Genomic DNA, 25,202 nt, shown 5'->3' on the forward strand with positions numbered 1-25,202 from the left:
AGATGATGTTCATTGTGTTACACTGCTGCAGTCATTACACTTGGGTTATCCTGCCGTCAGGCGGTCCCGTAGTCGGCCAGAGTTCCAATGTCTTGGTCTGGCGTCGGTTGCTGTCGCTTCTTCCCTGACGTCAGTGCACCAGGGGTATATAAGATGCATCCGATGCCATTTTCTCCAGTCTTTCTTGCCGCACGGTGCCCGAAGCAGAAGCAGTTCGCAAGTGCCGGTCGGCCGACTCCTGAGATTTTTGAAGTCGAATTTCAGATCCGAAGTCTTCAATAAAGCTAAGTACCCCATTGGGGAAATGTTTTTCTTGCCTCAGACCGATGTCAGAAAAAGTTAACAATTGTATTTCTTGTGGGAAGCAAATACCTCATAAGGACTTCCACTCTTACTGTATTCCATGCCTAGGCCCTGATCACGACGTCACTAGTTGTCGGTTTTGTGCTAGATTTAACAAACGCACTATAAAAAGACGTTTTGATTTTGCTTTGCACTACTTTGGCCGAAGGCTCAATTATACTATGCCGTCGGATCAACCGATGACCGCAATACCGAAAAAACACAAGAACAAGGATAAAGACAGGCATCCGAGGTCCAAAACCGACGACGAAACCTCTTCTAGGCCAGTCGCCGGTTCTCAGTAAGGTGCTTTCGCAGCCCCTGACACCCGCTACCTCTGAGCCACAGGCCGCCTCCGACTCCCACATGGAGACAACTAGGCCTCTGGAAACTCAAGGTATTGGGCCTACGGAAACTAATCCCTCAAATGGGTCTGGAGCCGTTGAGCAGGCATCGGCTTCTGAGGTTGTTTTCAGACCTTCACAACTTACCATTAAAACAACAGCCAAGACAAAAGTACCATTAAAGACAAAGAAACAAGCATTCTCCTGGATAGTCCTCCATGCCTAAGAAACAGATGCTTAAAATGGCCGAAGACCTCATTACTCTAATCAGGGGTTCCCATCCCCCTCCTGAGAAAAGGCCTAGGCAGGATACAGACTATGATTCCTCTGATCAGGTTTCCATTTCCTCTGATTCCTCTTCAGACCAGGGATACTCTCTATCCCCCTATGAGGACTCTAATGCTGAAGAATCTGTCCCTTCAGCCTCTCCTCCTGAGGATTATTCTTTTGGGGAAACTTTACATACCATGAGGGAGCATTTCCATTGGGAAAGTCATTATTACTCAGAATCCAAGAAAAGGCTCGGGGATTTCCTTTTATTGCCTCAGCACAGGCCCCTGGCTATTCCACCTGTGCTAGATATTGTGGATGATGTGTTCTCTGAATCAAGCTTATCTCCTGATTCTTTGCCCCCTGCACCAGCCAAGCCAGATAGGTATTATAGAGTCCCTGACTCTCACAAGTTTCTTTATAAAACCCTTCTGCTGATCCAGAAACTATTTCCCAGGGTCCAAAAGGGGTTAAGGCTTCCATTGCAAAAAATCCAGTACCCTCTGACAGAGATTCCAGAGCTTTGGATAGATGGGGGAAGAAAGTATACACTTCTACAACTTTAGCAGTAAGAGCTTTAAATTGCCAGTTTCACATGCTTAAGTACCAACAATATTTATTGGCTCAGTTAAAACAAAAAATGCTTGCTAGCTCAGAAGCTCCTGATTGTAAAGAAATGCAGGATTTATTGCATGCAGTTGAACAGGTGGGAAAACATACTCTACAATGTGGTTTTAATTCTTTAGAGGCCTCTTGTAGAGCCGCAGTTACAGGTTCTGTGGTTCAAAGACATGCTTGTTAAAAGAACAGAGTTTACCTGATCATGTTAAGGCAAAATTATTGGATGCTCCTTTACAGCATGATACCTTGTTTGGTGTTAAGGCAGAAGAGGTGTTAAAGAAAATGGAGGATAAAGCTAAATCTATGCAAACAGTCAAGGATTTCTTACAGGTACAGCCACCTCGATTTAGCAGAAATTGGCCAACAAAGAATTGGTCCTTTCCAGTGTCAGACAGGCCACAGAGAGGCAGATACAGATGCCCAAGAGGCAGATCTCAACCCCAAGGCTCAAACAGACAATGACAGTGGGGCACCTCAACCCCAAAAGGAGGTGAGGACAAGTCTCAACCTTACAGGAAACAGTCACAATGACTTTTCCCTTCGTACGCCAAGCACTTCCTTGGAAGACCCCTTAGGGGGAAAACTAGCACTTTTTTCTCAAAACTGGCAAACAATCACCCAAGACAAATGGGTTCTGAATATTGTGTCTCAAGGTTACAGGTTCCACTTTCATACTTTACCAAGGCTAAAAGGAATGCCAGACCTGCCACAAAATCAATGGGCAGAGGCACACAAACAAATTTCAGCTCTCATGGACATGAGAGCTATTCAAAAAGTACCACAACAGGAACAAGGACAAGGATTTTACTCAAGACTCTTCCTGGTCCCCAGAAAGGACAAGGCCTGGAGGCCCATATTAGACCTTTCAATTCTAAATACTTACCTGGATATTCCGAAATTCAAAATGTTGACATTACAGCAGCTTCTACCCATGCTGGGCAAGAGGGCTTGGCTTGTTACTCTGGACCTCAGAGGCATACCTGCATGTCCCTATCAGACAAAATTGCAGAAGATACCTCAGATTCAAAGCTGGTACAATGCACTAGCAATTCTCTGCACTGCCCTTTGGCTTATCTACTGTGCCCAGGGTCTTCACAAAGTGCCTGGCACCAGTAATTGCATTGTGCAGATAAAAAGGAATTCAAATATATCCATACCTGGACAACTGCCTCATTCAAGCAGAGACAAAGGACATTCTTCTACAGCATCTGGCATTTGTAAAAAGGTTGCTAATTTCTCTAGGGTACACAATAAATGAAAATAAGTCAAAACTAGTGCCCTCACAACATATTATATTCCTGGGTACCAGCTTAAATACAATGGCCCAGATGGCTTACCTCACGCCAGACAAACAAGTTCATCTAACTCAATATTTTCAACTACTGGCAAAAAAGCCCCATCTCCCTGCAAGAAAAATTCTGCAGGCCCTGGGATTCATGGCATCCTGCATACTACTAATACCATATGCCAGACTGCATATGAGGAAATTACAGTGGTACCTAAAAAGTGTTTGGACTCAACACTCTCACAGTTTAGAAGCAGTAATACCAATGATTCCCTGCCTACAACAGGAGTTTTGATGGTGGGCACAGGCATGTCACCTAAACAAGGGTCAGCCTTTACCCTACCCACAGCCAGGCAGACTCTAACAACAGATGCTTCGGATTACGCCTGGGGAGCACACATGGCAGGAAAATGCATTCAGGGCAAGTAGACCACAGACCAGATGCATCTTCACATCAATCAAAAAGAGATGTTGGCTGTTCAAAATGCCCTAACAGCTTTCAAGGACCTTCTGCATCCAGGACAATTATTATTAAAGACAGACAACACCACAGTAATGTGGTACATAAACAGGCAAGGGGGCACTCATTCTTATCCCCTATGCAGGCAAGCCATGACCTTGTGGAACACAGCTCTAATGTATCAAGTTCACCTGCAAGCACAATTCCTGCCAGGAAAGAAAAATACTCTGGCAGACGATCTAAGCAGAAATATCATGGACCCTCACGAATGGAAATTGAATCCACAAATCTTCAGCATGGTAATGCAAAAATGGGGATGCCCAGACATAGATCTTTTTGCCTCCCCACTGAATTGCCAACTACAAAAATTCTGCACAAGGACTTATCACAAACAAGCATGGAAAGTGGATGCTCTTTTGTTCAGCTGGAAAAACCTAAACGTTTATGCCTTCCCGCCACTGCCTCTCCTTTCAATGGTACTCCTAAAAGCCAGACAAGAAAAACCACAGATGATCCTGATTGCTCCAGACTGGCCACGCCAGCACTGGTACCCTATCTTAAGGAACTTAGCTCAAGGCCCACCATGGATTTTGCCTCAAATTCCACACCTTCTGACCCAACAAAACAATCAGATCCTGTGCGGTCAGCTCAAAACCCTAAACCTGGCTGCATGGCAGATTCATTAGTCAAACAGGCAACACCTCTCTCTAAAGCTGTTATGGATGTCATTTTGGAGGCCAGGAGACCTAGCACCAGGAAAGCTTACTCAGAAAAATGGAAGAAATTCTGCACCTGGAACCAGGCTCAAAGCCTTGACCCTCTTGTTCCAAACATTCCTCAGATTTTACAATACTTAACTGAGATGCTGGACAGAGGCCTATCCTTCTCATCAATTAAGATCCACACCTCTGCCATTTCAGCACATTACAGCACGGATCCTCCTTTATTCTCTTACCCCTTGCTAAAGCAGTACCTCAGAGGGGCTAAAAACATAAGACCGCCCCGGAGAGCACCAACACCAACTTGGGACCTCAATTTTGTTTTGGAAAAACTAACTTTGCCACGTTTTGAGCCAGCCAATACAGCCGATCTAAAATGTTTATCATGGAAAACAGCTCTGCTCCTGGCAGTAACTACAGCATGAAGAGTCTCAGAGCTACAGGCATTAATGGCAGTGGAACCTTTTATAATTTTTCATCAGGACAGGGTTTCTTTAAGGACAAACCCTACCTTTATGCCAAAAGTGGTATCTAGTGTGGCTCTTAACCAAACCATCCATTTGCCAACTTTTTATCCAAACCCCCAGAATAAAGGGGAGAAACTTCTGCATTATTTGGACATACACAGGCAGCTACGCTTCTACTTGGACAAAACAAAAGCTTTCAGGAAAACTGAGCAACTGTTTGTAGCATATGCTGCAGGATCACAGGGCAAGGCTATCTCAAAGCAGACCATTTCCAAATGGATAGGACACTGTATTCGTTACTGCTATACACAGCATGGAAAATCAGTCTCAAATAACATTAGGCCACATTCCACCAGGGCAACAGCCACTTCAACAGCCTTTCTCAGAGGAGTACCTACCAAGGAAATTTTGGAGGCTGCAACTTGGAGTTCAGTGCACACCTTTACCAAGCATTACCACCTGCCTCTTTACTCTAAATCCAGAGCAGGATTTGCCACTGCAGTTCTGCAGGGCCTCATAGCCAATCCTAACTCTTTATAGACCAGCCACCCAAACTTAGCTTTGGGATTCTACCCAAGTGTAATGACTGCAGCAGTGTAATACGATAAACATAGTACAGTTTTGTACCTACCATAAATGTAGATGTTCGAGTGTTCACACTGCTGCAGTCCAGGTTGCTCTCCCTCCATCCCCTCTGAACTAGCTAGACTTATCTATACCTTTCTATCCTATACAACCTTTGGGGTGTATTTGCTTGTAACTGAAGGTATTGTTTTTATTTTATATGTATATTTTATATTAGCAATATGTATTGCCAACCTACTTGGGGGCACCTGACATCTGGGGCAAGAAAAAGTGAAGAAAATGGCGTCGGATGCATCTTATATACCCCTGGTGCACTGATGTCTGAGAAGAAGCGACAGCAACTGACGCCGGACCAAAACTTTGGAATGCTGGCCGACTGCGGGACCGCCTGACGGCAGGATAACCCAAGTGTAATGACTGCAGCAGTGTGAACACTCTAACATCTACATTTATGGTAGGTACAAAACTGTACTTTTCTCTATGCTTTCCCCCCTCCTGTCTGGGGTGGCACAATGGTTAGCACTGGAGCCTCACAGCAAGATGTTCTCCAGTTCGATTCTTGGCTGAGTGCCTTCTGTGCAGAATCTGCTTGTCCTCCCTGCATTCGCATGGGTTTCCTCCAAGTGCTGTGGTTTCCTCCCACATTCCAGTGACATGCTTCTCCCTGGACTTGTGCTGAAAATGGACTCTAACATTTGTTTACAGGGAAAGTCCAACTGGGACAGAGTCCTGCAGAAGATTCAGCTGGACTCCCAAAAATCTTGCTAGTGACTCCCTTTTGGCCAAGACAGCACCGGCTTTGCCTCTTAATGCATCTGGCTTGGGGCAATCACCACAAATTACCTCACTGGTTGGACATCCTTACACAAAACAAGGGGTCATCCATCCATCCTCACTTGTCTGGTCTTCAGCTGATACTGTTGGTGGTAGGGTTTTGATTCCTTTTAGGCACCTCTTTTCTGAGGATGCACTCAGCTTTTACAGGAGGCAAGAAAACCTGCAACTAGAAAGTCTGTGTGTCTAAATGGAAAAGATTTCTGGTGCCATGCTACTAGCCAGGACCTTTTTTCAGTGGGAGTCCCTCTGGTTTTCTCTTGTGTGAGTTGCTGCAGTCACTTGGCCTATTCTGTGAAGGCCTATTTGTCAGCTTTTTCTGCCTGTCTGCCTTTGAATCTTCTTTGGCTTCTTGTTTTCAGGTCAAAACAATTTCTTAAAGGTGTCCCGAATTTTCGGCCCCCAAGGAAGCCTATTCCTTCTTCATGAGACCTTGATTTTGTTTTGGAAAATTTGACTCAGGCTTCTTTTGAGCCTGTAGGTTCACCTTCCCTGCAGGACTTTACCCAAAAGACTGTCTTTTTGCTGGCTGATGTGATAGTGTTCAATCTCGCCATTTGTTCTTACACATGGGTTCGGAGCCGATCCTCGGCTCCGTGTCGGCCGCTTGCAAGCTCTGCATCGAGAAGAAGCTCGAGACAATCTAATACCCACAATCCCCCTCTGCCTTTATCTCAGATCTAGTTTGCCGCTGCTGCATTCGCATCGCTGGGAGCTAGCTCGAGCATCTTAAGTTAAGATATAACTTATTTTTGTTATATTTTATTGGAAAATTTGTTCTCATAGATAACAGAAAGGATTAGTTGATATACTGAGTGTTTGTGTGTTTGAGTAGGTTGAATTCTCGGTACCGTTAAGTTTATTAATTGGTTAGAGTTTTTCGGGGCCTACCAACCCTTCTTAAATTTAACACCGGACTTGACATTTAAATGGGATTTGACTTTTTTTCACCGGATTTGACTCTTATACTGGACTTGACTCTTATCTTGTAAAATGTCTGATAAAGTGAAATCAGGTTTTAAGCGTTGTCAGTGTGGCAAAAAAATGTCAGTGACTGACAACAATAGTTCCTGCGTCTACTGCCTTGGCCCTCTCCACTTACAAGAGGACTGTTCAATCTGTCACTCTTTTAGTGGGAGGGTCATGACAGATAGGCGCAGGAAACTCATGGACAGAGGATTATTAAAACCTTCCTTTCAGGAGGCTCTGGATGCTTCTGACCAGGCGTCGAAATCCTCGAAGGAATCGAAGACGTCGGAGCCCAAGTCACCGGTTCCACAGACTTCGGGGCCGAGTGTTCAACTGGTCTCGGTTCCTGAGCCTCGAGTCTTGGAACCGGTGATGGAGCTCCCTCCTTCGACTTTATTGAGGTCGGCTCCGTCTTCGGTTCCTTCGACCCGTTCTTCTTCCAAACTCTCCGATGTCGATGTGGATCGTGTGGTGCAGAAGTTATTGGAGCATTCGGCCCTGTCCAAACTTATTTCAGTTTCCACCCAGTTGGTGTCGAAACTTGAAGGCCTCCCAGTGTCTCCATCCATTCCTCCTCCGAGACCTGTCCAGTCTTTGGAGCCGGAAGAGGTTGATCTTCTGATTGTGGAGCCCTCGGGTCCAGAACCGTCCTTTTCTCGGTCTGTTCCTCTCACCTCGACTCTGTCGGACCCGATACCGGAGTCTCGGAGCCGACGATCTGTCCTTGGTTCCGGGGCCGAGAGTCGAACCGACGTTTCGGTTCTGACTCTTCACCTCGGGGCCTCGGCGCGGATCGATTCGGCTCCATCCTCGGGGTCGATGCCTTCGGTGCCTGTTTCGGGGATTCTTCCCATTTCTTCGGAACCGGGAGATTCTTCGATTCGGGACCCGGGGGCGTTCGACCTAATGAGGAAGGTATTGTCTACCCAGACAACCACTTCAGTGGAAGCAACCTCTCCTCCCCATAAAGGGCTGTTATCCTCCTCTGCACCCACGGCCACATCCAAGCGTCGAGCACCAGTGTCTCAGCCACCCCTGGAGGGTGCCCCCTCTTCCTCGGAGGCTTCTTCGGACGCTCCCCACGAAGAAGTCCCTAGGAAAAGATTGTGTAAGAGGAGACACTTGGATTCTCCACAAGAATCCTTGACATCCGATACTGACTTAGATGAGTCAGAAGGGTCCCCTAAGTCACCTTCAGAAGATGTCTCTTTTTCGGACATATTGGAGATCCTGAAACAGAGAGGTGACTGGCAGTCCCTTCCCCCTTCTGAGGATGAGTCAGTTTTGCTGAAGGCATTCGGTGCTCGCCTTCTTCCTCCTGGGTCACTCCGCCTTCGACGAATTAATGGAACTTATTGCTCAAGGGCGGGAGGCTCCTGACACAGTGGAACCAGTCCCAAGGAAACCCAATAAGTATATCACTGCACCTCAGGACAAGACCTACTTAACAAAAGGAGTTCCAGTGGACGCTATGGTGGTGGCAGCTGCCACGAAAAGGAGATGTCGGAATCTTCCTCATCTGTCCATCCCCTAATAAAGATTCTAGGACTATGGACAGGTACGGGAAGCGCATTTTTAGTTCAGCGGCTTTTTCCATGCGATCCCTGAACTATTTGACCCATTTTACACGACTACAGAGGGATCTAGTCAAAGAGTTGGGAGATACCCTCCAGGGTACTACAGATGCTGCTGTCTCAGAGAAAGTGACAGCGCAACTTAATACCCTTACATCCATTGTGAACTCGTCCATGAGGCTGATTGCTTACGCAGCGAAGGTTCGAGTAGGGCAGCAGCTTCAGCGATTGCTCTTCAGACAATCCTGGATGCGCTTATGTTCATTTGGAAGCCTTCAAGTCTTCCTTTACTAACGCCCCATTTGACGGTGCCACTCTCTTTGGCCCCAAAGTAAAGGAGACCCTTACCCGGTGTGAACAGGAGGGAAAGACTCTGTCTGCTGTCGGAGTCCGTTTTTCCACCCCAACCAGACCGTACCCCAAAGGGCAACGTGGTGGAAAAATGTGGTTTCGAAAACCCCAAGGATCTTTTCCAGGCACGCAGGGTGATGCCCCTTCTAGAGGCAGAGGAGGGGGCAGAGGTGGAAGACGCCGCCCTGGCGGCAGAGGGGGTCCGCAGCATCAAGGTGACAGGGATACACTCCCTGGTAAACCTTTCCAGCACTCCTGAGAGGAGGCCCGACTGTCCTGCTCTGGAGGCAGTCGGGGGTCGCTTAGCTTTATACCCTCAGGCCTGGCAAAATATAACTACAGACAAGTGGGTAAAAAGCGTGGTTACCAGAGGTTACAACATACCCTTTCTATCCCATCCCATTCCAAAGAAAAGACTCCCAGATGTACCGCCCCATCTGCGAGAGCCAGCAGCTATAGAAATTTCAAAGCTGCTAGAAAAAGAGTCATCCAACCAGTCCCAGCGGACCAGCAAGAATTCGGGACTTACTCAAGGTTCTTTTAGTTCCAAAGAAAACAGGGGACTGGAGGCCCATCCTGGACCTAAGCGACCTCAATACCTTCGTCAAGAAAGAAAAGTTCCGAATGGTCACGCTTCAATCGATCCTTCCATTCTTACAGAAGGACGACTGGATGTGCTCAATAGATCTGGAGGATGCATACTACCACATCAAAATGGCCAGGGCATCCAGAGATCATTTGCGCCCGGCTGGGGCCAGTCACTTTCAATTTCGAGCCTTGCCCTTTGGTCTGACCTCAGCCCCCAGGGTCTTCACCAAATGCATGGCAGTGGTAGCGTCTCACTTGAGACGCCAAGGATTCCAGGTGTTTCCATATCTGGACGACTGGCTCCTTTCTGCCACCACCCAGCGTCAACTATTACAGGCCAGAGACTATACTCTTCAACTGTGTGTTCATCTAGGAATTTCCGTAAACTTCGGAAAATCCTTACTTCAGCCATCACAGAGTATCTTGTTCATAGGAGCGGAATTAAACACACGCCAGTTAATTCTAAGACTTCCTCCAGAAAGGATACTTTCACTTCAGACTCACATACGTTCTTCTCTTGTCCAGGAAATCTCCAGCAAAACTGGTACTGAAGGTTTTGGGACTCATGTCAGCTTCTCTTATTGCAATACCCTTGGGAAGGCTGCACATGAGAGTCCTACAATGGCTACTGTTTGCACAATGGTCGTTCCAACAACTACCTCTAACACACGAGATTCTTATAACGAACACATGCAAAACACACCTAAACTGGTGGCTTCAAACGCAACCTTTCCAAGGGAGACCATTTGTGCTACCCACGCCTACAGTTACGGTGACCACGGACGCTTCCCTGATAGGGTGGGGGGGCATCTTTCAGGGACAGACAGTCCAAGGCGAATGGACCAATTTGGAGTACAATCTGCACATCAGTGTTCTAGAGTTGAGGGCAGTGTTTCTAGCGTTGCAACACTTTGCTCCCCTTCTTCCTCTGGGAACTACTGCAGTTCAGACGGACAACATGTCTGTAGTCTGGTACATAAACAAGCAGGGAACCAAGTCCTATCGGCTATGCAGAGGGGCCATGGGAATCTGGCAATGGGCGGAGTCCACGGGTCGCTTTCTAATAGCAACGCACATCCCGGGGTCATCCAACGTCATAGCCGACAGGCTGAGCAGAGCAATTCTGTTACCGCACGAGTGGTCCCTGAAACAGTCAGTGGCGAAAAGGATTTTTCGCACGTGGGGCCAGCCTTCCTGCGATCTGTTTGCCTCCAATGAACGCCAAATGCAGGAGCTACTTTGCCCTATTACCCTCCAGGGAAGTCCCCAGGGACGCACTGATTCACGATTGGCCCCGGGACTCCTGTACGCATTTCCTCCATTTCCCTGATATCAAAGTTTCTTCAGAAAGCCAGAAACCTACACAGGACAATAATCCTCATTGCCCCATTCTGGCCTCGTCAAATTTGGTTTCCCTTCCTGAAGACACACTGCATTCGGGGACCCTGGATTCTGGACCCAGAGCCAGATCTATTGACTCACTCGTCAGGGGCTCCCCATCCCGCTCTTGTCCCTCCATCTAGCAGCTTGGTTGCTCCAATTCCCAACTTAGCCAGGTCTGATCTTCTTCACGCAGTTCAGAATATATTGGTGGCTTCTCATAAAGCTTCCACTACTAAAACATATTCTAGTAAATGGAAGCGATTTGTATTCTGGGCGAATACTCAGCAAGTGGATCCTTTTATAGCTCCTTTGAATAAAATATTAGAGTTTTTAATGGACTTGTTCCATCAGGGTGCTTCTCCTGCCACACTAAGGGTTCAATTGGCTGCCATTTCTAATTTCCATGTGGAAGAATGTGGGGCTCCTGTTATGGCCCACAGACTTTGTAAAGCCTTTTTAAAAGGGGTTTTTCATATTAGACCACCAGTTAGATCTCCTACGTCACCTTGGAGTCTAAACTTGTTGTTATCTAAATTAATGTTGCCCCCCTTTGAACCAGCCTCCTCTTGCCCATTAAAATTTTTGTCCTGGAAGACTCTCTTTTTGGTAGCCATTACATCCGCTAGGCAGTATCTGAACTTCAAGCTCTCCATCAAGCACCCTTATTTGATCTTTCACTCTGACAGAGTTTCTCTTGAACTAATTCATCCTTCCTCCCTAAAGTTTGTTCTATTAACAATATTAATCAGTCCATTGAATTACCCACCTTCTTCAAGAATCACTCCAACAAAATGGAGTATATGTTGCATAAATTAGATGTTCACAGACAGCTAAGATTTTACTTGGATAGAACAAAAGATCACAGGAAAACTGATCAACTTTTTGTGGCCTTTGCTGATAACAGGAAAGGATTAGCGGTTACCAAAAGAACTCTTTCTAAGTGGTTAACGGATTGTATAATCTATGTCTATGATTCTTCAAATCAAACTCTTTTACACAAACCCAAAGGACATTCCACAAGGTCAGTGTCTACATCCCTGGCTCATGCAGCCCGCCTACCACTAGACGCTATTTGTGCGGCTGCTACTTGGTCTAAGCCACATACATTCATTTCTCATTATAAGGTAGACAAGGTTTCTAGGGACAGGGCAACCTTTGGTTCCACTGTGCTCAAGAACGTCCTTCCGTGAGTTCCTCAGGAACAAGGAGCTAGGACGCTACCCATGTGTAAGAACAGCGAGATTGAACACTATCACATATAGAAGTTATGTCCTTACCATAACGTTCCATGTGGAGTGTTCATCTCGCCTTTGTTCTTACATTCCCACCCTCCCCTTAGGAAGAACGTTCATTTTGGTGCCTGGCCTGGGGCATTCGCTTCTGCTTTGCAGATGTTGTGTACATAGTTGACATGTATATATATGTGTATGTGTCTATATATATATATATATATATATATATATATATATATATATATATATATAGACTCTTAGTTCTGTGCATATGTGATGTAAGCATGAGTGTGCTCTCTCTAGAGACTGGTTTGCTTGCAAACTAGATCTGAGGTAAAGGCAGAGGGGGATTGTGGGTATTAGATTGTCTCGAGCTTCTTCTCGATGCAGAGCTTGCAAGCGGCCGACACGGAGCCGAGGATCGGCTCCGAACCCATGTGTAAGAACAAAGGCGAGATGAACACTCCACATGGAACGTTATGGTAAGGACATAACTTCTATTTACTTCTGCTCAGATGGCGTGAACTTCAAGCCCTTGTAGCCATTCCTTCTTCTTTGTTTTTTCACAGGGATAGGGTGTCTCTTTGTACTAATCTTTTGATGTTAAGTTGTCTATCTCGCCTTCGTTTCTTGCTTGTTGGGATCGGAGCCGACCCTCGGCTCCGACTCAGCCATCTTCTATAGCTCGAGAGCTGTTTACTGGCTCAAGGCTACCCCTTATCCCATGATGCCTAGCACTAGCTACTCAGATCTCGTTTGCCGCTTCAGCTGCGAGGTTCGTTCTTACTGGCTCAGGCTATTGTAAGTTAGTTTAATACTTTTTCTTGCGAATTAGGGGTTATTTTTTGATAGTTTAGTCTTTCGACTTTAATTAGCTTGTTGTAGTTTGTGTTATTGTATTTTCCCTTAGAACTCATTTAAATTAGAGAGTTCTTTCCCTTCCCCTTTCCTATCTCTTCTTATTGTAGCGTTTTTTATTTAGTTTTAGTCTCTCTTTTACTTCATAGGTAGCCGTTTAAGTTAGAGGCTTCCTATTAAAAAAAAAAAAAAAAAAAAAACACTTCTTGACTGTAGTTATTGTGTTTTTGGTAGATTAGTGTTTGTAGTTTTTTGTTGCTGGGCCTTTGGCCAAAGACTTTCTGTGTAGGACTAGATATGTCTAAAGAATCCAAAGTGTCTGGATTCAAGAAGTTTGACTCATGCTGTCAGAAAACATCTCTGACAGATGGGTGCACTTCTTGCATCTATTGCTTAGGCGCAGTGCACCTGCAGGACTCTTGTTCTGTATGCCATGCATTCAGCCTAATGGATGTTCATCGTGTTTCACTGTTGCAGTCATTACACTTGGGTTATCCTGCTGGCAGGTGACCCACAGTCGGCCCGAGTTCCAAAGTCTTGGTCCGGCGTTGGTTGCTGTCGCCTCTTCCCTGACGTCAGTGCGCCAGGGGTATAAAAGTTGCAGCTGACACCATTTTCTCCAGTCTTTCTTGCCGCACGGTGCCCAAAGCAAAAGCAGTTCGCAAGTGCCGGTCGGTCTACTCCTCTGAGATTTTCAAAGTTGAATTTCAGAACCGAATTCTTCAATAAAGCTAAGTACCCCGTTGGGGAACTTTTTCTTGCTCCAGACCGATGTCAGTAAAAGTTAATAATTGTATTTCTTGTGGGAAGCAAATACCTCATAAGGACTTTCACTCTTACTGCATTCCTTGCCTAGGCCCTGACCACGACGTTACTAGTTGTCGATTTTGTGCTAGATTCAATAAACGCACTATTAAACGTCGGTTTGATTTTGCTTTGCATTATTTTGGACGAAGATTTAATTACATAATGCCGTCAGAACAACCGACGACCAGAATGTATAAAAAACGCAAAGACAAAGAAAAAGACAGGCATCCGAGGTCCAAAACCGACAACGAAGCCTCTTCTAGGCCAGTCGCCGGTTCTCAGTGAGGTGCTTTCACAGCCCCTGACACCCGCTACCTCAGAGCCACAGGCCATAACCAACAGCCACGTGGAGACACCGAGGCCTGTGGAAACTTAAGGTATTGGGCCTACGGAAACTATACCCTCAGATGGGTCCGGAGCCGCTGAGCAGGCACCGGCTTCTGAGGGTGTTTTCAGACCTTCACAGCTTACAATTAAAGCTACTACAGCAGCAAAGTCAAAGTCAAAAACACCATTAAAGACAAGGAAATAAGTGCAGCATTCTCCAGAACAGTCATCCATGCCAAAGAAACAGATGCTTAAAATGGCCGAAGACCTTATTACTTTAATCAGAGGCTCCCATCCCCCTCCTGACAAAAGGTTTAGGCAAGACACTGATTATGATTCCTCTGATCAAGTTTCCATTTCCTCTGATTCTTCTTCTGACCAGGGCTATTCTCTCTCTCCCTATGAGGACTCTGATGCTGAAGAGTCCATTCCTTCAGCCTCACCGCCTGAGGATTACTGTTTTGGGGAAACCCTGCACACCATGAGGGAGCATTTCCATTCAGAGAGCCAGGATTACTCAGAATCCAAGAAAAGGCTCAGAGATTTCTTTTTATTGCCTCAGCACAGGCTCCTAGCTATCCCCACTGTGCTTGATATTGTAGACTATGTTTTTTCTGAATCCAGTCTGTCTCCAGATTCTTTACCCTCTGCACCAGTAAAGCCAGGCAGGTACTACAGGGTCCCTGACTCTCATAAATTTCTTTACAAAAACCCTGCTGCAGACCCAGAAACAATTTTTCAGGGTCCTAAAGGAGTTAAAGCTTCCACTGCCAAAAATCCTGTCCCCTCAGATAGGGATTCCAGAGCTCTGGACAGATGGGGGAAAAAAGTTTACACTTCTGCTACTTTAGCTGTAAGAGCTTTAAACTGTCAGTTTCACATGCATAAATATCAACAGTATCTCATGTCATTGTTAAAGCAGAAAATGGTTACAAATATAGAAAGTCCTGACAGTAAAGAAATATTTATTGCATGCAGTTGAACAAGTGGGAAAGCATACTCTGCAATGTGGTTTTGATTCATTAGAGGCTTCTTGTAGAGCCGCAGTTACAGGCTCAGTTATTCGAAGACATGCTTTGTTGAAAGAACAGTTTACCTGACCAGGTTAAAGTAAAATTGTTGGATGCTCCACTACAGCATGACAATTTGTTTGGTGTTAAGGCAGAAGAGGTGTTAAAGAAAATGGAGGATAAAGCAAAGTCAATGCAAACTGTGAAATATTTCTTACAGGTTCAACCACCTAGATTTAGCAGAAACTGGCCTTCAAAAAATTGGTCCTTTCCAGTGTCAGACAGGCGACAAAGAAGCAGATACAGATGCCCAGGAGGCAGATCTCAGCCCCAAGGCTCCTACAGACCTAAACAATGGGGTGCTTCTGCCCCCAAAGGAGGGGAAGACAAATCACAACCTTATAGGAAACAGTCACAATGACTTCCTTCTGCAAATGCCAAGCTCTTACCAGTTGACAGCACCCCTAGGGGGAAAGCTAGCACTTTTCTCAAAAAATTGGCACATGATCACCCAAGACCAATGGGTGTTGAATATAGTTTCTCAAGGGTACAGGTTCCACTTCCACACACTTCCAAAACCAAAAGGTATGCCAAACCTGCCACAAAACCAATGGGCAGAGGCACAAAACCAGATTGCTGCTCTTATGGATATGGGAGCTATTCAAAAAGTTCCACAAGAAGAACAGGGCCAAGGATTTTACTCACGACTTTTCTTAGTACCCAGAAAAGACAAAGCCTGGAAACCAGTACTGGACCTTTCAAACCTAAATACTTTCCTGGATGTTCCAAAATTCAAAATGTTAACACTACAATAACTTCTGCCCATGCTGGGCAAGGAGGCTTGGCTAGTTACTTTGGATCTCAAGGAGGCATACCTGCACGTCCCAATCAGACAATCGTGTGGAAGATACCTCAGATTTATAGCAGGCTCAATGCATTACCAATTCTCTGCACTGCCCTTTGGCTTATCTACTGCGCCCAGGGTCTTCACAAAATGCCTTGCATCAGTAATTGCATTTTGCAGACAAAAAGGAATTCAAATATATCCCTACTTGGACGACTGTCTTATTCAAGCAGAGAGCAAGGACATTCTTCTAAGGCACCTGGCGTTTGTAAAAAATTGCTAATTTGCCTAGGGTACACAGTAAATGAAAAGAAATCAAAACTAGTGCCCTCTCAAGAGATAATATTCCTGGGTGCAAGCTTAAATACAACTGCCCAGATGGCTTATCTCACGCCAGACAAGCAAAGGCAACTGACTCATTACTTTCAAATGATGGCAACAAAGACCCAGCTCCCTGCAAGACAAATTCTGCAGGCCCTGGGTTTCATGGCATCTTGCATTCTATTAATTCCATATGCCAAACTGCATATGAGGAAACTACAATGGTATCTAAAAAGTGTTTGGACTCAGTATTGTCACAGCCTAGAGACAATCATAACCTTGATTCCCTGCCTACAACAGGAGTTTCGATGGTGGTCCCAGGCCTGTCACCACAACAAGGGACAGCCTTTCACCTTACCTACAGCCAGGCAGACAATAACAACGGATGCATCGGATTATTCCTGGGGAGCACATATGGCAGGAAAATGTATTCAGGGCACGTGGCCCAAGGAGCAAATGCATCTTCCCATCAATCAAAAAGAGATGCTAGCTGTACAGAATGCCCTGACAGCCTTCAAGGACCTAATACATCCAGGACAATTATTAATAAGGACGGACAATAACACAGTTATGTGGTACATAAGCAAGGGGGCAGACATTCCTACCCCCTATGCAGACCAGCCATGACTTTGTGGAACACAGCACTGACCTACAAGGTACATCTGCAAGCACAATTCCTGCCAGGAACAAAAAATACACTGGCAGATGAATTAAGCAGAAATCTCATGGATCCTCACGAATGGAAGCTAAATCCACAAGTGTTCAACATAACAAGGGAATGGGGACGCCCAGACATAGATCTTTTTGCCTCCCCTCACAATTGCCAAATACAAACATTTTGCACAAGGACTTATCACTCTCAAGCATGGAAATTGGATGCTATATCTTTCAGCTGGAAAAACCTGACAGTCTATGCCTTCCCTCTGATGCCTCTTCTCACCAAGGTGCTTCTAAAAGTCAGACAAGAGAGGCCAAAAATGATCCTGATTGCACCAGACTGACCACGCCAGCACTGGTACCCAATCCTAAAGACTTTGTCCCAAGGCCCATCTTGGCCTCTACCTCAAATCCCTCATCTTCTGACACAGCAATACAATCAGATTCTGCACAGTCAACTCAGAACCTTAAACCTGGCAGCATGGCAGATAATGTAGCCACTCAGACTGCACCTCTCTCTAAAGCTGTTATGGATGTAATTTTGGAAGCCAGGAGACCCAGCACTAGGAAATCTTATGCAGAAAAATGGAAGAGATTCTGTGCTTGGAACCAGGCACAAGGGCTCGACCCACTGGTCCCTAATATGCCTCAGATTTTGCAATACCTGACTGAGATGTTGGACAAAGGCCTATCTTTTTCATCCATTAAAATCCATGCCTCTGCCATTTCAGCTCATTACAATACGGATCCTCCTATTTTTTCACATCCTCTACTATGACAATACCTCAGAGGGGCAAAGAATATAAGACCCCCTAGGAGAGCACCAGTACCTACTTGGGACCTCAATTTTGTTTTAGAAAAAAGGTCGTTCTCACAGCAGAGGACCAAGAAAAAGAAAAGGATCCGGAGAAAGATATACTGCAACAAGGAAACAGAGAAACTAAACTCTCTAATATATAATGTTTCTGCATATACTCTATCTGACTCAGACATTTCCCTCTTAGAAAAAGGCCTTAATTTTGTACCCTCTCAAACCAGTTCCCTTAATGAGGTGCTGGTGGATTTAAGATTGTTTTGTCGCAATGTCTCTCTTAAGATCCTGTTTAAGAACAACAGTGCACTTAAAACAAATGGGGTAAAGAATTTTTTTAGAGCTAAAAGCAGCTTTATACCTAGTATGCCACACAATGTTGAGAGCTTTTTGAGAATGTGTGAAACTGACTTTTATGATTGGTTTGTTCACCATAAGAAGAGATGCTGCTTTTTTAACATGACTAAAGCAGAACAAGATTCTTTACTAACATTAAAGAGAAACACTGACATCATTGTTAAACCAGCAGATAAGGGGGGAGCTGTAGTCATAATGAATTCTTAAGACTATGGTCTCACTATGATTAATCTTTTATCAGAAGATACTGTATATGAGAAGATTAGCACTACAACATATCAGAAGATTATTAAAACCGTACATGCTGATCTTTATGACCTTTTGTTAGGGGGACAGATCAGCTGTGAACTGTATGAATATGTTTTCATAGAATTTCCCACCACCCCCCTGATTAAAGGCCTACCCAAGATACACAAGGGTCTTAGACCTATACCAATGAGACCTATAGTCTCTAGTGATAATTGGGTAACATGTACCATCTCCTCTTTTGTAGAGAGTATCCTCAGACCATTAGTGGACCGTATTCCACATATCCTCAGAGATTCATACCAACTAATAGATTCCTTAAAAGATCTTGAGCTCAGTAGTAAGGAGACACCATTGTTACTAGTGACAATGGATGTTAAAAATCTTTTTACTTGTATCCCCAATGATCAGGGGCTTCAAGCAATAGATGAGGTATTAGTTACTCTGTCTGTTTATAGTAACAACAGGAAAATTCTTATTAATTACCTCCTAGATCTAATACTTAACAATAATGTTTTCCTATACCAGAACCAACTCTATTTGCAAAAATGGGGGGTTGCCATGGGCACCCCCTGTGCAAATAGTTATGCCAATCTTGTGGTATACAACTGGGAACAGGAACATCTATTTAGACATCCAGATTTTAAAAAGATCAGGATCTATAAGAGATTTGTGGATGATGTCCTTTTTGTGTGGGAGGGCACTGAGACAGAATGTATCAAATTTGTTAATGATCTAGAAACCACCTCCTCTTTTTTGAGGTTTACTGTGGAAACATCTTATAATCAGATACATTTTCTTGACTTGCAACTACAATTTAGAGGTGAAAGGATTGTCACATCGTTACATAGGAAATCAACATGGAGAAATACGCTGCTACACTTCAGCAGCATGCACCCGAGACATACTTTTAAAGGGATAATATCCAGTCAACTACACAGAATTTTTAAAATATGTAAATATAGTGACACCTTGGACAGGGAACTTAGTACATTAGAGGTTTTGTTTAGAGAAAGGGGATATCCCTCTAGGATGTTCACAGATTGCAAACAAGAAGTTTCCAATAAGTTATCCAATTCTGGTGATACTGCTGTAGTCAGGAACATTACTGGTTATAAGAAACATTTTACATCTAAAGAGAGTTTTACTGATAAATTGAGTTATGTCACCAAGTTCACTAGTGACAGTTTCAACTTAAATAAGATTATTATCAGGAATTGGAATGTTTTGGTTACAGATCCCTTCACTAAAACCATAGTGAGTTCCCCAGGTTCAGTTATAGAACCTCTCAGAGTTTAAAAGAAATTCTCCGTTTAGAACGTACTTCCCTATACAGTAAAGTACACTATGACAAGTTTGGTACCTTTCCTTGTGGTGGCTGTTCTATGTGTCCATACATATCTAAACACATTAGTTTTATACATCCAGAAGGTATACTTACCTCATTAGTTTTATACATCCAGAAGGTATACTTACCTTCATTCCCAGATTTTTCAGTGATTGTAATAGCAGTAATTTGATATATTTGGCCACATGTGACCATTGTGACGTGTTTTATGTCGGATTAACTAAAAGACGGCTTCGCGATAGGGTTTACAACCACTGTTACGACATTAGAAAAGAGAAAGAGACTAATGCTTTAGCCAAACACATTATAGAACATAACATCCATAGTTTTGGCTTTAAAGTGTTAGAGAAGTTACCTCTGAACCCCAGAGAAGGAGATAATAACAACCAGTTAGCTATCAGGGAGTTGAAATGGATTTTGACTCTAAAAGCACATATATTTCCTGGGATTAACCAATCTGTATCAGTTAAGCCAGTTTTGAACAACAGGAAGAAATATTAAAAAGGAAGAATATCTCCCTAATTTTAGTTGCTCCTAGATACATTAATTGTTATATCAGATTATACTCATAAATGAAGAATCTAGATTATTAAGTATTTACATTCATATAAATTTTAGTATATTAATTCATTTTTTAGTGTTATAACTTTCATACAAGTTATTAGTACATTATTCTGTTTGTATTTAACTTTATATACTTTCTGATTAGTTGGTTATAAATATTTATATATACAGTACCTATATGAAAATTTGAAAAATTAATAGTTGGTTTAGTTGATATAGAAAAATATTATAATTTTATAGATAGTCATAAAAATATTTTTCCTTTCTAAGCAAGTAATTTACTGCATTCTATGAACTTCACTGAATTTTTGGAATGTGGGAATCCTGAAGTCGATTTTCGATTTAGGAAAAGCTAATGGTTCATATATTATAACAACACCTTGATCTAGTTACATTCGTAGCAATACTATATTTTATTGGGTTGTGATGGGATATCGTTAACTAATTACGTTCACCTTATTACAGAGTGGAAGAATTGAGTAAATAAATGCAATTCACTGAACAAGCTGTTTCATACAGCTGATTTGGAATTTACCATTTTGAAATCTCGAGCTAACATCTAAACAGTTGCACGGTTAGTGCTCATTCACCGTCCCTTCTATGCCTTATTATACAGCCCGTATACAGTAATAGCTTTGATTTGAAGGACTCTTTATGGGATACTTAAATGTCCCAAGATTTATAAGGGAAAAGATAAGGATATTTGATCACATGAAAGTCTATTGGAATTTGGAATTTTTTTTTTCTTATATTGTTCGTTGTATATATGGGTTTTAATATATTGCATTTTCTCACACTTATCGCAGCCTATTAGCTGCCGATTGCATTTTAAAGTTTTGAAACGTGTTATTGCAAGTAATTCAGTTTAATACATTACTAAATGCATCCGAAGAGCAATCGGATACATTCTGTTATATCATATATAAAGTATTTTAAGACTGGAACTTCCATCTGGTTTTTATGCATTTGTTTTAATGTGAGCTAGTTGCACAGTCAGCAACACACCGATAATCTCTTTAAGGCTTAAACAAACACAATACATGCTCGGTCCGCATCTATGCTGAAAGATTTTTGATCCTTTATTTTTTATTTCATATACTTGCATTCCATGATTTAGAAGAATAAAGACGTGGAAGGACAGTTTTAGTAATATTAAATCTAAGAACCAAGATGACATGTTTATGTCTTTAGTTTACTGTTTCCATGGAGCTTGAAATAGTGCTTCTTATGCTTAACATAGCCCGCTAGCTGTGGAATATATGCTAATCATCGAGCCAGGGAATATACAGGTTTTAAAGCGGCAACATTTGTGTATGTTTTACAGTTTAGTCAATTTTGAGTTTGAAGATATCTAATATCATATGAAATATATACATTTTTGTTTTATGTATAATTTCAGTTATATTCAACATTGATGTTTTAAACACATGAATGAACAACAATTAGGTTGACACTGTAAAGAAGGACTCAGTAGAACTTAATAGGAATTTTAACACACTGCAAGTTAACAGAAGCTACATCTTTTACGCTAACCAGGCTTGTAGCGGTCAAGTGTTTCAGTACTTTTAGTGCAATTTTGTTGTGTATTAAATGTTTATAGCACTGTAGTTAAATGAATTTTTTATAGGTCTGTTCTTTATAAGATGTTCAGCTATATTTTATTTCTTATTTTAGAGTATTGGTTATTGCCGATTTAAGTACAACAAAAGCTAATTAAATTATTGGTTCATTGATGCTCTGCATTTTGATTTTCGCGCCGAAAGGCTGTGTATAAAAGCAGTTTGTTTATTTCATGTTATCTACACCTGAAGAAGCGTAGTTTATCTACGTGAAAGCGCTTGTGTTTTTATGGAACAATAAAAGACGTTTTTTCATTCATTTGGCTCTTCCATGTGGTGACTCCAGTTTGGATCTATTATCTACATGCCTCAGATTTTGCAATACCTGACTGAGATGTTGGACAAAGGCCTATCTTTTTCATCCATTAAAATCCATGCCTCTGCCATTTCAGCTCATTACAATACGGATCCTCCTATTTTTTCACATCCTCTACTATGACAATACCTCAGAGGGGCAAAGAATATAAGACCCCCTAGGAGAGCACCAGTACCTACTTGGGACCTCAATTTTGTTTTAGAAAAAACAACACTGCCTCCATTTGAACCAGCCAGCACAGCTGATCTAAGATTCTTGTCATGGAAAACTGCTCTGCTCCTAGCAATAACTTCAGCGAGAAGAGTCTCAGAGTTACAGGCATTGATGGCTGTGGAACCTTTCCTCATTTTTCACCAGGACAGGGTTTCTCTAAGGACGAACCCAACATTCATGCCAAAAGTGGTTTCCAATGTGGCCTTACAACCAAACCATTCATTTGCCTACTTTCTACCCAAATCCCCAGAATAAAGGGGAAAGACTTCTGCACACTTTGGATATACACAGGCAGCTACGATTTTACTTGGACAAAACAAAAGCTTTCAGAAAAACTGAGCAACTGTTTGTAGCATATGCTGCAGGTTCACAAGGAAAACCTATTACAAAGCAGACAATCTCCAAATGGATAGGACACTGCATCCGCTTCTGTTATGCACAACATGGCATATCTGTGCCTAAGGGCATTAGGCCTCATTCTACCAGAGCAGCAGCCACTTCAGCAGCTTTCCTCAGAGGGGTACCAACCAAAGACATGTTAGAAGCTGCAACCTGGAGCTCAGTGCACACTTTTACCAAGCACTACCACCTACCTCTCTACTCCAAATCCAGAACAGGCTTTGCCACTGCAGTTCTGCAGGGCTTGTTAGCCTCGCCAAATCCAATCTAGACCCCAGCCACCCAACCTCAGCTTTGGGATTCTTCCCAAGTGTAATGACTGCAACAGTGAAACACGATGAACATAGTACAGTTGTGTACCTACCATAAATGCAGATGTTCGAGTGTATTCACTGTTGCAGTCCTGGTTACCCACCCACCATCCCCCTCTTTGCTGGGGCTATTCTGTACTTCTCAACTCTATACAACCTATTTGGTGTATTTGCTTTTAGATGAAGGAAATGTTTATAGTAATATATGCATGGTTGTTTGGCATATTTTTATCTTTTCAGCCTTCATATCTGGGGGCACCTGACATCTGGGGCAAGAAAAACTGAAGAAAATGGCGTCTGTTGCAACTTTTATACCCCTGGCGCACTGACGTCAGGGGAAGAGGCGACCGCAACTGACGCCAGACCAAGACTTTGGAACTCTGGCTGACTGCGGGTCGCCTGCCGGTATGATAACCCAAGTGTAATGACTGCAACAGTGAATAGACTCGAACATCTACATTTATGTTAGGTACACAACTGTACTTTCTGCAGGAGCGCAAAAATAAGCTGATATTAAGGGGTCTCCTTAAGCCCCAGCGTTCACCGGCCAAGGCTCAGCCGGTGAAATCTCCTAAAATGACCAAATCGTCGGCTCCCGGCTCGGAGCCGTTACTGGCCCAAACATTACCGACTACCTCGGTTCCGGCTGGAACCGAGGAGGCTGCTTCCCAGTCTTCTCCACCAGCATCTTCGGAGCCGTCTCGGACCCACAAGAGACCGAGGTCCCCGTCTCTAGAGTCGATACATTCGGCCCCTCGGTCTCCCCTGTTGCAGAGTGACCGCAGTCATAGATCCTCCCACTCCTCCCGGTCTCGGTCCTCTAGACTGTCAGACCACGACATGGAGAGAGTGGTCAGTAGGTTGTTGAAGTTGCAGGCACTGGCCAAAATGTTATCCAGCCCTCCTCAACAGGTGTCTGTTCTGTCCGCTTCTATCGATGTTCCTCCTCCGACTCCTCTGAGCTCAGAGCCAGAGTTTGTTGAGGTTCGAATCGTGGAACCGTTGGCACCGATCACTATTTCCCCTTCGGTTCCATCATCGGCTCCGATCCCCTCGATGATACCTTCTGTCGAGGGATCTGGGCGCCGAGACTCCCTCGTCTGTTTCAATGGTGTGAGTGGCATCGGACCCTTGTCCGACCCCGTTCTCCCTCTCGGAGTTTCGGTGCAGGTGAGTTCGGCTACATCAGCCTCGGAGCCGTCCCCCTCGGTGCGGAGGAGGATTCCGGTTTCCTCGGAGCAGTATCCTTCTTTGCATCATGACAGGGATGCCTTCGATGTCATGAGGAGTGTACTGGCCCATGAGTAAGCACCACATTCGACCCCACTGACTCCGTCCCCTGTAGTGCCTGTGTCAGCCTCTGTCCCTCCTCCAGACCCCAAGCGTGGGGAACTGACGCTCCAGAGCATCCTGTTGGGTGTTTCCTCTTCTTCCGAGGCCTCCCCTGATCATTCAGAGGAGGCCCCTTGGAAGAGGAAGTGCAAGAGGAAGCACATTGACTCCCCTGAGTCTGTCACTTTGGATATGGATTTGGATGAATCGGAAGGGTCCCAGAGATCCCCCTCTGAAGAGGTTTCCTTTTCGGACATCCTAGAAATGCTTAGGCAGAGGGGGAACTGGACTGCCCTAGCCCCTACTGAGGACGAATCCGTATTCCTGGATGCGTTTGGTTCCCGCCCTTCCACCTCCTGGGTGTCTCCGCTCTTCGATCCACTAATGTCTGTGGTGGCTCGAAGGGCTTGGTCATCCCCGGATACAGTGGAACCAACCCCGAGGAGGCCCGGCAAGTTTATTACTGCACCCTCTGACAAACAGTCCCTTACCAAGGGTGTTCCCGTGGATGCCATGGTAGTAGCAGCGGCCACTGAAAAGGAATTAGCGGAAACTTCTTCCTCTGTCCATCCTCCTAACAAGGAGTCTAGGACTATGGACAGATATGGGAAGCGAATGTTTGCTTCAGCGACCTTCTCCATGAGGTCACTGAATTACTTATGCCATTTTACCAGTCTTCAGAGGGATCTCCTAAAAGAGCTTGGAGATACCCACCAGGATCCATCAGCTGAAGGGGTTCAAGCTAAAGTAGCTTCTCAGCTGGCGACCCTTAATTCTGTGGTTAACTCCTCCATGAGGCTCATTTCCTATGCAGCCGATGGTGTGAGTAGAGCCGCAG

The 25,202-nt window shown here is 44.1% G+C and overlaps 1 protein-coding gene across 1 annotated transcript in view; it reads left to right on the forward strand.

Annotated features, from left to right (window-relative positions):
• The window catches only part of LOC122803252 (ubiquitin carboxyl-terminal hydrolase 12-like), a gene marked incomplete at its 3' end in the record, with an annotated part of 535,227 nt that overhangs the window by 26,859 nt on the left and 483,166 nt on the right, over positions 1-25,202 (forward strand).

This window comes from Protopterus annectens, chromosome 5.part1 (assembly GCF_019279795.1).
Source record: "Protopterus annectens isolate FY-2018-M chromosome 5.part1, PAN1.0, whole genome shotgun sequence".
NCBI classification, from domain to species: domain Eukaryota; kingdom Metazoa; phylum Chordata; order Ceratodontiformes; family Protopteridae; genus Protopterus; species Protopterus annectens.